We start from the raw sequence: 13,103 nt of genomic DNA, 5'->3' as shown, positions 1-13,103 counted from the left end.
TGTCTCAGACAGCAAAATAACTTGGGCCAGCTCTGCATTAAGTTCAAAGCAAGCTTCTCTGTCAATATCATTCCCCATATAGTATGATGATTTCCAAAGCAATCCTATAGGTATCTATTCAGAATTTGAGTTGAGTTCAGTAGGTTCTTTGAGTCCAGCAGGACTTATTCCTAAGTAGATATGGGACTGCCTGTATGTTTTTATTTGTATCCCCCCGGCCCCCCCCCCTCCCAAACTGACTGGCTCAGGTTACTTGTTCCAAGGATTGGTGTGCAACCTCCAATATATGTAACATGTAGCCTGAAACAGTGGAGGGTACTGGTCAGTAAGTTTTCCCTTTAATGTTTAAAGAACCTTTCACAGTAAACAATTTTGTACAATGATTTCACTTTTACTGCAACCTAAGGAATCCTAGGATTTTGACTTTGATGAGTCATTAAGAGCTCTCTAGCTGAGAATTGTAAGTCTTCCTCCCCATACTACGAATCCCAGGATTCCAATGGATGTAATGATGACAGTTAATGTGGCATGATAGCTCTATCACTGTGCTATGTGAAAAAAATCAATATAAGTACTTGTTGATATATAATTTCTAAGTAACTACTTGATTCTTCTCCAGAAAATTAGTTGGTTTTGTCCTTTTCTTTGGAAAAGTCAGTCATATATCTCTATGAAGGTCAGCACTCATGAAAGCTAGTCTATGGGCATATAATGATTGTCAGAATTTCCAGAAACAATCCAGTATACATTCCTTTTTCCCCCCCCCTAATTACAACTTACCGCAATGTGCTCCAGTAAATACAAAGCTCAGCACTCAAACGGCTTGACTCTGCCAATATTAGTAACACCAATAACTGTGGCCTCAAAGATAGAGAGACTGTAAGGAACACACACAGACCCCTATAGCTCACAGGTGGAGCAGGGAATACAGGTGGACACAGTCCCTTTGGATGTTGCTACAAGTCACCTTTTTGTGAAGATCCATCTCATCTTTTTTTCCCCTTGCTGTTGAATGATGCTGAATTAAACAAGCTGTGCCTTTGTTCTTCATAATGCAGCAACTGATTGATATGCTCTTGCTTGGCTGCCCTGCAGATATCTCCCATGCCCCTCCCAGTCACCCAGGAGTAGCCATTTGATGTTTGCAGCTGCCTTCACTATGAATTGCTTTGATTCTTGTAAGGTATTGCAGTCTCTTTTCTTGTGCTGTTGCCAGGTCTCCTTGCTGTTTGTCAGGACGAGCTGACATTTCTATGTGCCAGAGAACTCCTAATTTCTAACTCATTTTTTGTGCGCATGTTCATGCAGGTGCATACATAACAGAGAGAGAGAGAGACTCCTTCAGGTGCTTGTTTGATGACAGGTAAATCTAGGAGGATGGGCTTCTACTTTAGGGCTGACCTTTTCCAACTGGTTTAAGAGATGGCAAGTGGCAGTGCTGCAGGCATTCACATCTCTCAGCTCACGGAGGCATTGGTTATTACCAGGAATAAATCAACACCTTAAAGACTGGTTCAGCATGAAGAACAGTTTCCTTAGACTCACCTAATGGGATTCTCCCATGACTATCTGCCTTCACTGCCTAAGGGCATTTCCAGATAATTTTTGTGGAATAACATTGTAATTGCACCCTTGTTACATGTAGCTCCCAGGGAGCTTCATATTGCTAGTTCCAGTGTCTGTTAACAGGAAACTATACTTTTATAGTTTCTCAACTGCAGCCTGTTGCTGCTGGGAAAATGCAGCTGACCCCCTGCTCCTAGCAGCTAAAATGTCAACTGTAATGTAGCAAATACTACATCATGAAATGTAGAGATGTCAGAGGCAGAGTACCTATTGGCCAGTTTCCATGTCATTCTCACTAATAAGTGACCTGATTTTATTCTAGCCACATTTTCTTGTACGTATAAGGGTTTTTTCTTAGTAATCTTTCTTGGGAGATGCCAGTTGTGAGGAAGTTGGAGAGGAAGTGGCAAATGGACATTATCAGGGAGCAGGGGTTCTCAAGCCTTTTACTCACAGGATCCGCTTGAGAGACCTGAAAATAACAGAGATATATCAGCCACACAGTGATTGTGCAGGTTTGAAGCCGGTCACAAAATGGCAGCAGATGAAGGCAGAGTATGGCCTAATCAGCTCGGATATACTGATCCATTTTTATAATGCTATCTAATCCTACAGCAGTTTTCTCATAGCAAGCAGTTCCATTCCATTTGTGGAAGAGCAACTCCAAAGGAGGGGAGGAGCAAACTTCCTAATAAGAAATCCTTACCCCACTGTCATTATCCTGTACTGATATATTTGTATTTGAAATAAGATGGAGGATCATACAAAGGAAGAACGACTAGCAAGCGTTACAGGAATATATGGATAAGTTAATACTGAGGCAGAAGTTGTGGCATGTTGGGAAGATTGACTTTCCAGTGAGTTCATGGGGAATCAAAGTGGGAGGTGGACTTTCATTGAGTGGCTGGATCTGTTAAAAAAAAGTTGTTTACTAGGCAGAATACCTGACCCAAAGTGAACTAGCCATTTCCCTTCTTTCTGAAACCTAGACAGAAACAATATACCCATAACATGGATGTCTTTTAAATCTATTCTCCAGAGCACAGTATAGGTAATGAGCCACTCATTGGAAGGAAACAGCCTCATTACCTTCTGTTAACAGATCAGGACATATCTGGGGCACAGACAAGCTAAACCTTTAGTATCCATTAACCCAATAGTTAAACTTCCCCACGTTTCTTCTAACATTACAATAGCTTCTGTATGAGCATGAATGTCAATTCTGAACATGATTAAAAAAGAACTGTCTACCTTCTAGACTGGCTTTCTGTTCACATGGTAATCACTTAGATGCCTCCAGGAAGCCCACAAGTAGTGCATGAGCGCTTTCCCATTCATGTGCCCGATACCTGATCTGGGGGCCATTCAGACTAACTTCTAACCCAGTTCAGGATTCGAAATTTGCATGCGAAGTTTATATTGGGCCCGATTCTGTCACAATCCATGTCAAGGCTTGCACAAGGAAATGCCCCTTACCCTTGGGTATCCAGAATCGGGCTAAAATCCATCTTTTCCCAAAAGACCCGGGTTCTGCGAAATATGAATTTGCCCTCGATCATGATTGGGACAAATTCAGGGAGGGATTAGGGTTGGAGAGCGGGCAGAGGTCAGAGCATTCCTTCCCCTCATCCAAGGGGAGGGGGAGGAAGAGGAGGAGGAGGAAAGAGCCGAAGGACTGGAGGCTGAGAGGAGGCAAAAGGGGAAATCAGGGTGACTTTTGGGCTGCAAAGGGCTGTAAGAGGGAGGGGGAGTGGAGAAAGTGATGGAGGAGGAGGAGGAGGAGAGAGCCCTGGGAAGAAGGGAGCCATGGAGGGCATTCTCTAACGGAGCAGGAGGAGGAGGATGAAGGAGCCAGGACAGCTTGGGTGGGGAGGGTCAGAAGGAAAGAGGAGGAGGAGGATTGCCCAGGGAAATAGGGCTAAGCCGGGGGATGTAGGGAAATTCAGCTGCAGCAGAAGGGGCCTCTTTTATTTCTGACAATTTATGTGCATGATATTTTGGGTGACATGTCTGTGTGCTTGCTTGTGCTTTATTTCCTCTTGCTCCTGCATTATTATTATTATTATTATTATTATTATTATTATTATTTGTGTTATATGCGAATGCTACAGTCAGAATGCCTGCGCTGCATTTCCCTTTTATTCCAAATTGATTCCATGGGTCAGTTAGAACTGACAGGTCACTCTCTCTCAGCCTCATTGGAAGGCAATGGCAAAGCTCCTCTAGTAGGAGGAAAAGGGTCAGGTCAGGTCAGGTCAGGTCAAAGGCAGGGCACCAACGGAGCTCCCATCAGGCACCTTCCCCCACTTTTTATTTTTTACAATTATTTTTGACAAAATATGTGCATGTTTCTTGAGGCAGATATAAAGATGCATAGAACATGTCTAGCTGCTTGTTCACTTTCCCTTCTATTTGCTGGCTTCCAGCAAAGGGGAAATGTTGCAAAGGGCTAGACTTTTTTTCCTTTGTGAATCAATGCTATAATTCGAATGTTACATTTGTTGCTCTTGTAAATTAGGCAATTGGCAAAACAATACATGCTTTTGCTACTGTCTCTTCAGGGGTAGCCCTGAATTGCTTTTAAAAGCAAAAAAGAATGCATGGCAATCGCATCCTTTTCTGGCATTTCTGAGGTGAGGAATTTATTATTATTATTACTATTATTATTATTACTACTACATGTGTAAGAGGCATTCTGGGGTGGCAAGGAGTGGGGGATACAGGATGCATTAGCTTGCATTTTGGGGTTGAAAATGGGGGCAAGGGCAGATCATAACCTGCACTGACCCTAATGCCCCCCCTCACACACACACACACACACAAAGAGGTTTTAAATTTTGACAAAATGTGTGCACTTTGGGGCATTTTGTGCATGGCTCTTTAAAAAAAAGGAATGAGGAAATCACACTTCCGATGCCCCTACAAACGTCACCTATGACGATCGCTTGATTGACAGCAGGTGCCTTCAAGTTAAACCTGATAAGGCATTCGGGTTAAAATGCCCCTCAAATCTAGTGGGCACTCGCTAATGGAGAGATTTGGGGGAGGGGCATCCGGATCTACCCAGTTCCACCCACATTAACTGGGCCAGTGGGAATGGGGCCATAGAGAGGTCTATTACTTCTGGTTGTATAAAGCCCTCATTTAAAATCTAAGGGATGGGTAAATGTTTTTGGATAGCAGGCCATATTGGTGGGTGCACAATTCTCTGAAGCTATGAGATCAGAACAGGATTGATGGTGGGTGGCACCAGGGCTAATAGAAGGCAGAGGCGACTCTTACCTCAAACACATATACACATCCTTCTGTCTTGCAAACCCACAATAAGATCCTTCACATACCATCTTCCTTACACAAAGACTTACCTCCTTGTCCCCATCCACATATAGACACCTTCCCTTAGCCATATTTTATTAATTAATTAATTCAATTATTATCTCAATATAGGACCCAAGGGAGCTTTCCATGTAAGTTTAAAATATTTAAAGCAATATATAATACAAACTATTTTTAAAGCATTACATATGTAAGACAAATGAGGCAACAATGTCATCCCCAGCCTTCGAGAACAACTGATCAACGTTCGGCAGAAGGAAAGTGTGTGTGAGTATTGTATGAATGTGGGAGTGAATGAAAGAGCTCTTCATAATCAATGTTTGTATTATTTTTGTGATTTAATAAATGTTACATGCATAGTGTTTAAAACCAAATTTGGTGTCTCACTATCTGTGTCAGCCCTGCTCTGAATAAGTCCACAGAAAGAGAAATTTTCATTACCTGCTCTCAGGTTAAACAGGTTGTCCTTTCAACCTTGGACATAACACACAATCAAAATTAAAACATTAATTTAAAACAGTGAAAATACATTGAATGCAGAATTTTAAAAAATACAATACACACTAAAAATTCTTCCATCCATATACAGGCATCCTTGTTTCTCAAGCCATAGATACTTTAAACACAGGTGCGCGCGCACACACACAACACACACACACTACTGAAATTTAAAGCCTACATTTTTAAGGCCATTTATTTGGATGAGAAGGCTCTCTCTATATATATGGAGATGAGGGAGGCATTAGGGGCTGCTTACTCCAGTGACAGTGAGGTAGTGAATCGGCACTGGGATTTAGGCCAAGATCCTCTTGGGTTGGTGGTAGAATATAAATCTCTGGAAGTGTACTTATGCTGGTTCTTGGGTGTGTGAAGGCTACATCTTCTTTCCTGGATGCACAGAGGCAGCCAGAAGTTCCTGAATTCATCTCTGCCCCTGGGCAATGATTGACCGTGGGGATGTGCTATCTAGCAGCCTTGTGCATCTGGGGAATAAGTAGCACTTTTTGCCACGCAGATACAGGCCATGGTTGCTTCTCTTCATAAGGTGCATAAGAGCAGGTTGATGGGGTCTGGATGCAGCTCCACAGCCAATCTGTGGCTAGGGGTTGGAGTGGAGATGCACCTGGGAGCCTCTAGCTGCCTTTATGCACTCAAAACAAAGGTACTGTGCAAGAAAGTATTGGCTACCCCCTTGAACAACGCCTAAAAATATTTACACTGGAATAATTAACCTTTACACCAGTTTGAGGCACCAATACAACTCTGCCCTTGCTCTGCATTGTAATGGGGCTATCCAAGGAGTTGAATCCTAACCCCAAAATAGGTTTATTGCCTTTGATTGCATTTTTAAAGTTTGATCTCAACCTTTGACAGTATAATTATGTTAGTACTCTGCAGTAACAAGCAACTTCTTCCTGGGCTTCTGGCTCCATCCCCACCCCAACCTTCAGGACGACTGATAGCCCTGTTCATAGGCATCTAAGTTCTAATCTGCACTGCAGAAATAACACTATTTGACGCTGATTTAACTGCTATGGTTCAATGCTATGGCATTCTGGGATTTGTAGTTTTGTGATATTTAGCCTTCTCTGACAGAGCGTTCTGGTGCCACAACAAACTACAAATCCCAGGATTCCATAGCATTGAGCCATGGCAGTTAAAGTGGAGTCAAATTACATTATTTCTGCACTGCCGATTTGACCTAAATCACAGAGTTCTAAGGGATCTACAGGGACCATTCACTACCAATTCCAGGCTTATAACAATATACTTTTATTTTACCTTAAGGGAGAAATCTTTTGGCCTTTCATGTACTTTTGAGACAAGCTAGATCAAGATCTATTTTACGTATACCTATTGAATGTGCAGCATCATTTAATCCTGGAATTGTCTCTCCAATTCTGACAATGTCACCTCATGCAAGCATGAAGTGATATTGCAGTGTAGATATGGCAGATTTAATTAATCATTAATCTTTTTATTAACTGCCAACATTATTATTAAGGAGGTCAGTTGGCTTGATTTCTGTGAATGAGTGGATATCAACCAGATTGTAACATTTCTTAATCACTGTGGTTGTTACCCTGCATGGGCCATTCTCACACAAGGTGGAACATCAGACTAAGGCTCTGCAGATGAATGTATGAGAAACTGCAGGTGAAGTCTGAAAAGACAGAAAGAACTGTATGGTGCGTTACAGACTGCCCTAAAGCGGGCGGTCTGCCGCCGCCGTCATTACCTATGCCGAGAAGCCCCGGTGGCCAGACTGCGAGGCTTCCCGGCACAGCTAAAAAGGAGCGCCGAAATGGCGCTCCTTTTTGGCCCCTGAAAGTGGCGCCGTGAGGCACGAGGTGCGCACTCGTGGCGTCACTTCCGCTGTGCCACATCCAGACGCTGTGCGTCCAAGACGTAAATATGGTGGCGTCCGTGTAGACGGGCGCCGCCATTTACTATGCGCTCCATGCATCCTAGGAACAGGGCCGGTTAGGAAGGTGAGACCCTTCCTAACCCTAGCACGCCTCTTCCTAACCCTAGGATGTGCAAAACGCGTAGTAAATGGTGGTGTGTAACGCGCCAAAGTTTCCAATTGGATTTAGATGGAAACCAAGAGTTTGGCCTTCTTGTGTTGCTTCCTTGGTCCCTGCTGGCTGTTAGAGGAGCAGGTGTTTGCTTCCAGTGTGCTCCACTTGTGTACAAATAAATGATGTAGAAATTACAAAGACATCAAACATATCCACTGCTTTCTTATCCTAAAGGAACCATACTCTGTAGTGCTGCTCACTTGGGAAGATGGGTGCATGCAATGAAATGCAAACGGGGGGGAAATCTGATGCTCTTCTGAGGAAAATGTCAAGATCATATGTGTGGTACGAGGCAAAAGCCATAAACAAAACTTAGCATTACTTACTGAGTTGTTCATGAAGTAGCCAAAGGCTAATAGTTCTCTCCCCAAAATGCCTTGGGGCAACCTCTCCTAACCTGGCACTGCCCAGAAGTTTTGGATTATGGGCAATGTCCATAATGGTTAGTGATAACAGGAGTTATAACCCACTACATCTGGAAGACACCAGGTGGGAAAAGGTTGCCCAAGGACTAGATGCACAATATGTAGCCTTGGAGCTTCATAATTTTTCATGGCCCTTGACTCCACCAGACTCCCCAGAGCACCCTTTCACTTTCTGTGTGTATGTCTCCAAGTGTATGTTGACCTGAATTTCATAGGGTTTTCTTAGGCAAGGAATATTCATAGGACCTTATCACGTGGGGAAAATCAGGGGGAAATTGGGGGTTTAAACAGTGATTATCCTATGCAAAACACAGTAAGATTTTCACACACAACGCTATTAAACAAGCAATAAACAGCAACAAATAATTTTTGGGATTTCCTCATCAATGATTTGTTGCTGTTTATTGCTTGTTTAATACTGACGTTGAGTGAAAATCTTACTTGCGATATTGCATTTTGCATGGGATAATTACTGTTTAAACCCCCAATTATGCCCAATTTCCTCTGTGTGATAAGGTCCATAGTTTTACAGTTCCTTCCTCAGAAATATAGCTACAGCACCTGGTTTTTGTTGGTGGTCTCTGATCCAAATAATAACTAGAGCTGACCCTGCTTAGCTTCCAAGATAAAACGGGATCTGGTGTCTTTAGGATATTTAGTCTCACCCTTTCTCTACCAAATTGAAAAGGTGAATTATTTCTCCCCAAAACTACAAAAGATGCAAGCAATTTGCCTTCTAAATGGGTTGCCAGGGACTCTCCACTTTTTATTAAAAACTCTATTAAAATACCAGTTTAACATCTTAAAACTTGGAGGTTTTATTATTGTTGTTGCATTTTTGGCAATCCATGCCCCCCACTCTAAGGCTCAAAAAACTAGAAAAATACGTTGTTCTGTAGGCTGGTAGTTCTCACACATTTTTGCCTCATAGACCACTTGAAAATTGTGGAAAAGTCTCAGGAGACTATTTAATAAATGTCTTTTGTTTGTTTTACAATTCAAAGAACTTAAATTGCTTAAATTTTAATAAATGTAGGCTTGGTTTTCAGACTTGCCACAGATCACCTCATACCCTCCAACATTTCACAGGGAAAAACCAGAACTCCTGGGACCAAACACATCAGAGTGCAGTTAAGATGGCAAAGAGTTATTAATGAGGAAGATCACGCAAGCTAGGAGAGACTGCAGCAGTATGCCTTTCCCTGAGCCTACTAGGAAGGACAAGTTTCCGCTCCCTCCTCTCCCCCTTGATGAATTAATGGAGTACAAACTAGTTTTGCAATTTGAACTCATCTTGCGGCAATTGAAGTAAGCTGAGGACAAAGGGGAAAAGTGGAAGGAAGAGAGAAACTGGGACACTTTAAAAGCTGCTAAACAAGTGGGACAGCAGAGGATTGAGATTAACTGTCCCTGGCAATTCAGGACAGTTGGAGGGTATGCAACCTGCATGGGTCTCAAGGACTATTGTATGAGGACCTCTGATCTGGGGGGAACTGTTTATTTTGCTCTGAGGGGAGGATCATCTTCAGTGTTACAGGTTCTGAAGAAACAACTGGCTGGTATGTCCAAAAGGCCCTGGACCCTCAAGCAGCATGCTTCCTCTCAAAGACGGCCACATGCTAACTCTTACGGAGTTTCAGAGTTAGTTAAGCTTTTTTCATAGTGTAGGAAAACAAACAAGCCAGTTTCCATGACGATTCGTGCAAGGATTGCTTCAAATGACAACAAAACAAGATAAAATTGCTACCAGAGGAGAGTGGAAATATCAGGGGAGGAAGGCAGGGGTGGGAGGAGATGAAGCAAAGTTGTTCAGTTAAAACTAAAATTTAAATTTTTAAAAAATCAGAAGGGGGTCTTCCTGATGAGTACAAAAGAGAGACCAAGAGCGAGTGAGAGGGATGCTGTCAACCATGTTGTGTAGCAATCAACTTTCTCTGGCCCTTGTCACTTCTGGGTGCATAAAGGCCTTGAAGTCACTTATTTTATTTCAGTCAGAGATTTTATTGTTATTTTTTTTTAAAGGCTGCACTTCCTATTTAGGCAAGATTTGTCTTGAAAAACTGCCAGGAACTGCTTTTAGCACCTGGAGGAGATCGGAGCTTATTTGCAAATGTGGCTCAGTTTGTGTTCTTTTTCACAACTGCATTTTGTCCTGGAATTTCAATTCACAGTGGCACCCTCCCAACACAATTACAAAAAGGAAACACTTGAAACCCTAAGGTAATTCTGGAGATTTAGACTTTTGCATTTGGTTCAGGATTTGTTGTGCCTTCAAGTCATTTCCAACCTATGGCGACCCTAAGGCCCAGGGTCAGTCAATGGGTTTTCTTGACAAAATGGAAGTTTGAACTCCTGGAGTCCTCATACAACACTCAAACCACTATACCATACTGGCTTTTTGTTGTTGTTGTTGTTGTTCAGGGCATCTGTTTATTTAAATACAAGGATCTCTCACACTGGTGTGAGCACATTGCAAATTTTAGAAGTTTTGGGTTCCACCTACAGAGTAGATCACACCTAATTCCTTATATATCAAGGGGCAAATTTATTTTGACCAATTTAAATCTTCATAAGCAAGACTGAATCTACGCAGGCTAAATAATGCATCCTTACCTCAGTCTGAGTCCACTTGGAACACACACCGTTCCCTTCCTTCCAGAGTGAAAATACTTCTTTTCTGTGCTTCAGAGCTTTACTCCATGGGTTTTGGGAAGGACTGGGTTTTGAAAACATGTAGTTTGACTCTCATATTGGGACTGCAGAGGAATCAGGTGGGAGGAGTGAGGGGGCAAGTTGGGAGGTGGTCATCTGACTGTTCCCACCACTGTTGTTGTTGTTGTGTACCTTCACATCATTTCCCAGTTATGGCAACCCTGAAGCAAGCCTATCATGGGGTTTCCTTGACAAGATTTGTTCAGAGGAGGTATGCCATTACCTTCCCCTGAGGCTGAGAGCATGTGACTTGCGCAAAGCCACCCAGTGGATGTCATAACTGAGCTGGGAATCAAATCCTGGTCCCCAGAGTTGTAGTCCAGCACTGAAACCACTATGCCACAGTCCTCTCCACAGAAAGGTAGCTCCCTCGTTTGTATCAGCATCCAGAAAGGGTAGTGTTGCCCTTTTCTTTTCTTTTTATTTGGTGTTTATATTCACACGTTTGCAAGTCAGCATTTCACCTCCCTCTTCTCTATGAGCTTCACTATACTGAAATGCATGTGAGCAATCAGAATGAAAGGAAAACTGGCTATTTAATTAAGCAAATATGTGAATATGAACATGTGTTGGAGAGGGATAAAAAAAATCCTCTTCAACAGCTGCAGTCATATGAGCAGTTATAACCAGATACAGCAAACACACAGTAGAAAACCCCCTTGTACCAGTGTGGCTACACAATGAGGGGGCCCTGTGTGCCTTTCCAAACTGGTTTCAGTTTGGATTTAAAAAAGGTGTGTGTGGCAGTAAAGGGGCCAATCCAGGACAGGGAAACCACGCAGTAGAGCTGGGATACAGCCTTTGTGTAGATTCATTCCCTAGTTCAAGCAGTTAAATGTTACTCCCTTCCTCTGAACTAATCAGATATTTTGTACTCAAGGTGGTAATTGAACTAAGTTGGTTCAGAGTTATTCAGTGCTGGATGCTGGTAGAATATTGCCAACTTGCCTACTAGAGTTTCAGGGTCCAACACATTAGGAGGTGATTGCATACTAAAAGCTGTGACTGATGTAATTTTACATTTGCTGGCATTCCAGGATGAAGTCTTAGCAACCAGAGAGAAGAGTGTCACAAGGGTTCCTGCACCTGGAGGGAGGTACCTCACCTCACTGCTCTTCCTGCCTCTTGGCCACTCATTGCTTTTCCGCATGGTCCTAACTCACAGCCTCCTCCATACACCAATCACTTCATCCTGAATCATAGAGTTTGAAGAGACCTCAAAGACAATCCAATCCAACCCCCCACCACACAATGGAGTTTATCAGACAAGGTAAATTGGAAGCATAATCCAATGGCAATCTGAACGCAATCATGGGGTTTAAGATTATTGCATGATAGACTACCACACACAATTTCGGACAATGTGAAGTCAGTCCAAACGCAATCATGGGGTTTCATATTATTGCATGAGAGGTAATCACACACAATTTCAGGCAATGGCAAGCTATTTTTAGGCAATGGGAAGTCGGTTTGAATGCAATTCGAATTCACGTAAATTCACTGAACTAGCGAATTCACATGAATGCATTCTGGCCCCACTTTCTTTTCATTCGGAATTAAGAGAAATTCCTCCCGTGTGATAAACTCCAAAGACTTTCTTCCCAGTAACTATTATTGTCTTCTGTACTGGTGGAGCAATGAATCATTTGAACTTCAAAGAAGCTATCCAAATGTTTAACCTTACCACAACCCCCATAGAATAATAGAATTATAGAATCATAGAGTTGGAAGATTCTTCAAGGGCCATCCAGTCCAACCCCCTGCCATGCAGGAATACACAACCAAAGCAATCCTGACAGATGGCTATCCGGCCTCTGTTTAAAACTTCCAAAGGAGACTCTACCACTCTCTGAGAGAATGTGTTCCACTGTTGAACAGCTTTTACTGTCAGGAAATTCTTCCTAATGTTGAGGTAGAATCTATTTTCTGGTACCGTAGTTTTCCGGTACTTGTAGATGCCTTGCTTTGAGCACATCATCCTCAGAATGAAATATTGTGGGCAGAGGAACTATGAAGATTGCTTTAGATTGTAAGCCTGAGGGCAGGGAACCGTCTAACTAAAAAGATTGCATGTACAGCGCTGTGTAAATTTACAGCGCTTCATAAATAAAGGTTAATAATAATAATAATAATAATATGCTACCACAACACTGGCAGTCTCCACAGCCACTCCAATCACAATGCCTGCATTGTGGTTATGGTGGCAGTGGAGATTGCCAGTGGTAGCACTGTGTATGTCCCAGAACATGGCATGTGGGAACAGGTTGTTATCTCTGGGAGAAATATGTAGCAGCAGTTCTTCGGTTGCACCACTGCAGCCCTCCTCCACCTTCCAAACTTTGGAGATTCCATCCAGCCTCCTCTTGGCTATGGCATTTGCCACACACAGTGACCAATCAGTACATCTCTTCCTGAGTACCACCACTCTCTGCAAAGTTAAGAGGCAAGATGACTTGGAACCAGATCAGGTTCCAGATCTTAT

This window comes from Sceloporus undulatus, chromosome 4 (genome assembly GCF_019175285.1).
Source record: "Sceloporus undulatus isolate JIND9_A2432 ecotype Alabama chromosome 4, SceUnd_v1.1, whole genome shotgun sequence".
Classification (NCBI taxonomy): Eukaryota; Metazoa; Chordata; class Lepidosauria; order Squamata; family Phrynosomatidae; genus Sceloporus; species Sceloporus undulatus.
The sequence above is the reverse complement of the archived record's forward strand: the minus strand, read 5'-3'. Positions refer to the sequence as shown.